Source organism: Sinocyclocheilus rhinocerous, unplaced genomic scaffold (genome assembly GCF_001515625.1).
Source record: "Sinocyclocheilus rhinocerous isolate Xijiao unplaced genomic scaffold, SAMN03320098_v1.1 scaffold2868, whole genome shotgun sequence".
NCBI classification, from domain to species: domain Eukaryota; kingdom Metazoa; phylum Chordata; class Actinopteri; order Cypriniformes; family Cyprinidae; genus Sinocyclocheilus; species Sinocyclocheilus rhinocerous.
The window spans coordinates 128172-133291 of NW_015623782.1; the positions used below are offsets into that span (position 1 = coordinate 128172).

At 38.8% G+C, this 5120-nt stretch overlaps 1 long non-coding RNA gene across 1 annotated transcript; it reads right to left on the bottom strand.

Moving 5' to 3' along the window:
* Positions 1-3489: 3489 nt before the first annotated feature.
* Positions 3490-4791, bottom strand: LOC107736866 (uncharacterized). Its single transcript, XR_001639750.1, has 3 exons — positions 4713-4791; positions 4293-4474; positions 3490-4080 (listed from the first exon to the last, which is right to left on the bottom strand). It is a non-coding gene; the product is annotated as an uncharacterized LOC107736866 (long non-coding RNA).
* Positions 4792-5120: the final 329 nt, after the last annotated feature.

The window sequence follows — 5120 nt, forward strand, 5'->3', positions numbered from 1 at the left end:
CTCATTTTATTAACCAATTTGCTGCTGACCTTCGATGATCCAATTCAACTATACTAATAAGCAAAAATAAGCTAACATTTCTTCTTCTTTTTTGTTGCTGAAGTGTGTTGAAATTTCTTCTTCTGCGTTCTACTGTACGGACGTAAATGTACTTTCCCTTCAGCCTGAGGCTTATTCACTTCACTTTCGGTGTGAAAAGGCTTTTATGTTTGCCAAAAATATAACACTTTTTATTTTAAAAACAAACAAGCAAGCCCTGTCCAGATTTAAGAAGTAACGCAAAAGTAACGTAACGCATTACTTTCCATAAAAAGTAACTAAGTAACGCAATTAGTTACTTTTTTATGGAGTAACGCAACATTGTAATACATTACTTTTAAAAGTAACTTTCCCCAACACTGTCCATGAGTGACATTATGATCCACATTCAGCTTCAGATCAGATCTCTTCTCATACTGGAACCTGAAACTAAAGGCCTTTGAGTCTGAAAATCTAGTTCTAGTGCCATCTAGTGGACAAAGATAATAACTGCAGTTAATATTCAATTGAAAACACTCTACTGACACACATTTAATTATTAATTCCTTAATTTCTGTTTGAGAGAAGTGACATTCTTTCAGTTTAATTCAGTGAATGTCATTCAGTTATCAGTGTAAAGAGCAGGACTGAGTGAGTCTTGAGCTCTTGTGTTTCTGTTAAAGTCATTGGTGAGCTGCTGATTTCATCACATTTACATGCTCTTCATTTAACCTTTAGACTGAGATTGGAAACTCTAGAAACAACATGACTGCGTCTGAAGTCAGATATTCTCTGAGCAGGTGCTTCTCTTGAATAAATATTTACTTCATGATCATTGAAAGGGTATGTTTTGTATAGTATTCATCCTGGATTCTAACATTTTCTGTACAGAAATAATTGCCTTATTTTACAAATTTCTGTAGCATTTAAATGAGCGAAACATAATTGATCCATTATTTTACGCATATTCTTCACTCAGGAGGAGATTATGGAGATTTGCTTGATATAAATCATCATCATCTTCTTCAGCTGTCGGATGAATCCAGAAAGAGTCTCTGGTAAGAACAGAAATGCTTCTCTTCATTTGCTGTGAATCTGGAGAAGCAGAGAGATGTTGTGTGTGAAATGAGAGCTGAAGCACACGAGAATAACAGTGATTCTGTCAGAAACACAGAAGCAAAAGAACAGGCTGTTTTAGGAGACGAAACACTGAGCAAAGGTTTGGAGTGAATCCTGGACAGAATTGACTGGAAATGAAAGAGATCTGGATTCTGATCAAAGCATTCAAAGATGCAGAACTGCTCGATTCCAGTCAGCAGCTTGACTTCAGTAGTGTTTCAAACATTCTGTCTGTGTTTAGTGATTTCTCAGAAACTCTTGTGACTTTATTAAATGAATCCAGTAGAGATCATCATATCAGCTGATGAAGAGAGATCTGTGCTTGTGTTTTCATTGCTGCTGCTGGAAAACACTCTCATATATATTTGTAGATCTGTAACTCTTTAACTTTATCTGACTATTTATTGTGTTCATTTGAGAAATGTTTGAGTTCCTTCACATAAATCTGGATTGGTTTATTTCAGTTTTTTTTCCACATTCACATTTATCATTTCAATGACGATACATGTTGTTTCAAAGCAGCTTCACAGAGAATTGGTCAGTTTTGTAGGTTGATTGAGAGCTGGCTAGGGGTCAGCATCATCTCTTCTCAGTGTTGTGTTCATTAGTGATGTTCGGTTCTTGAACGAATCGTTCTTTTGAGCCGGTTCTCGGGAAGTAACCGGTTGAGCCGGTTCACAAATCGAACTGAATCGAACTTTAGTTCCGGGTTGATGACTGAGCCGGTTCAACCAACTGTCGAAGTTTGCCGAAGATTACCGAAGTTTCTGATGAGTGAGTTGACGATACTGTGCAAGCCTGAGGCGCGTACTGGAAATATGGTTATTATGACTGTTATTAATTTACATTTTATTAAAAACCTGCACAAACATTTCTGTCGAGTGATGTAAATGCATTTTACAATAGTTTATTGTGCATGCATATTATATTTAAAGTTGCTTAAGCGAAATCAAGGAGCTTATAAGAATGGTTTATTCATTATACTGTAGACATGTAGAACATATCCGCGTTTGTGCATCAGTGTCTGTAATGTGTGCTGTAGGTGCGAAACTTTTAGGAATCTTATCCGAGTTGTAGGCTAGTCAATATTGCTCAGTCAGTCGTATCTGAGGATCCGCGAATGAAACTGTGACCACAAACTCCATTAACTTAAGTGAATTATATGGTAATAATCAGCAATACGCTTTCACAGAAATAACTAAATTTTTTGAATGTTTCAATATGCGTTGACACAAATGACTTTGAAATTTTCATTGATACAACATTGCAAGAGTTGTTAGAAAAGAAATGCGTAGAGACGTTATGGCTTGATGACGTCAGGAACCGATGAATCGGCTTTTTGAACCGGTTCAATGAGCCGATCTGTCCGAAAAGAACCGGTTCGCGGAAATGAATCGGACTTTGCATCACTAGTGTTCATCTAAAGTCTTCATAAGAGGCTGGATTCAATCTGAAGTCTGGTGTAATGTCTGGTTACTGATTCACATGCGGTGCAGTGTCATTGCGTTATTCAGCCTGAGGGTGGCGCCATGCGCTCAATTTTATTATATCCTGGTCATTTCATAACTAGAAACACCTAGAAATACTTGTTGAGGAATGCTGAAGGCATTTACGATTGAGTTTAGAACTCTGATTTCCAGTAAATGAATGTTTTGTCCATTCAGACGAGCCGCGGCTGCTGTCCCGTGAACTGAAGACACTGAGCTGTTTCTTTGTGTGAATACAGATCTACATTGGAGAGGGTTTAAACAACAGTTTTTCATGCTTTGAGATGCTGTTACTGACTCCAGCATCAATATGACCCTAAATATGACCAGCAGTTTGAGAACGGAGGACAGTATACAAATAGCTTGAAGTCAGTTGCACAAACAGAATACTGAATCATTATTGTTAATTAAGAACATATAAGGTATGGGCTGTTTTGACCCAGCGGTTGGGCTGTTTTGACCCAGCGGTTGGGCTGTTTTGACCCAGCGACCCAGCGGTTGGGCTGTTTTGACCCAGCGGTTGGGCTGTTTTGACCCAGCGCTTGGTCTGTTTTGACCCAGCGGTTGGGCTGTTTTGACCCGGCTGTTTTGACCCAGCGGTTGGGCTGTTTTGACCCAGCTGTTGGGCTGTTTTGACCCAGCTGTTGGGCTGTTTTGACCCAGCAGTTGGGCTGTTTTGACCCAGCAGTTGGGCTGTTTTGACCCAGCGGTTGGGCTGTTTTGACCCAGCGGTTGGGTTGTTTTGACCCAGCGGTTGGTCTGTTTTGACCCAGCTATTGGGTTGTTTTGAACCCATCCGATGGGTCAAAACAACCCAATAGCTGGGTTTTGTCCCTTTTTAACCCAGCACTGGGTTATATTTAACCCAGCATTTTTTAGAGTGTAGAATAATTAAATGGCATAAATGGTATAACCATTTGCACTACAGACCAGTGTATTTATAATGACGATTCGTTAAAATAACATGGTAAATACGAGGTTTTGCAATCTCAAACAGCATAAAAAGCTGTTTTGTGCAGCTAAAAATAACTGGGCGTGCATGAGACCGGAAGCCAGACGCATTCAGTTCACAAACGGCCATTCTGATAGAAATTAGGTGGATAGAATCTATGAAATAAATCAACGTGCATAGTAAACGGAAATGCATGAAATATGAGGCAGTGCAAATTGAAACCAATATTTGGTTAAACAAAAACAAGTCTCTGTCTGATGCAGCTCAAATGTTCACAGTATGATTGACAGTAAAGTGCAGCATCAGCAGGTTCTCTGGGAAAGACGCTCTTGCTGAGTGTGTTTGTGCTCGGACGAGTCTGTTAAAGCTTCCAGAAGGCTGGAGGTCAACGGTAGTCTGATGATGATGATGATAGACGTCAGTGATGAAGGGTTCGATGTGAGAATCTCACCTCACTTGTAACATCAGAATCAAACGTCACAGGTCCGTCTGGATCACATTACACTAGAAATCACAAACATACTGTATATCAGATATCCTCATATACATTTAAGTTATTGATCAGAACATGTTCTGTCACTCAAACACTGTTTGTAAATGTTTCGTTCATTTGAATCAGTATAAATGTGCCACTTAATAACAAGAGCTTTAAGGAAACAACAGCCAATCAAGCGAGACTGAGACTGAAATGTGATGAATGATTACCAAACACTTACAGTACGGCTTTAGTGTCTCCATACTCTCACATCTAGCAGATATCTGTCTGCTTTTCTCTTGTGATTCACAGGTTTGTGTCTTACTTCTGACCTCCATTTCTCTCTGTCCTCGTGTTTTTTGCTCATCTGTTGCTCCAGCAGCTTTCAGTTTGCTTTATTTTCTTTTTACACTCCATTCGTATCTGTGATCATGCACACAAATGCAGTTTAATTAAAAAAGCCAGCTTATGCAATATGAAACGAGGAATACAGAGACTGGCACTGTTATAACACAAGCACCGAATCATTCACAAGTGGCAGAAATTAAAACATTGCTAATAAAATGGCAAAAATCCAGTCATCCGTATGAGAATAAAGCTCCTCAGTATAAAGCAGGATTTAATGATGAATGAAATCAAGTGTTAGAAACATGTTTCTCACCTGTAAGACGAAGAGAGATGTCATGAAGAAGTAAAGATCTTCAGGGAGAATCCTTGTTTTATAGTCAGCAGCTGCAGACATTTGCGACTGCATTCGTGTGTGTGCTCTGCTTTTATACCGAAGCTAAATACAGTCTCAACAGGCCTAACCAGTTAAACAGCCGATGATGCAACGAGGAAGTAAATTAATCTTTCCATGTGCATGACTTCAGATTCTAGAAGAATAAAGTGCAGTAAACTATTTGAGCTATATAGACCAGTGTGTTTATAATTGACAATACATTACCAGTTTTCAGTATATCAATTACAGCTTATAAACTGATTAGAATTCTGCTGAATTTAATATGTAGCCTACAGTCTTGCTCAAACATGCATTGAGGAGAATAGAAATTTGATTTCATTTCAGCTG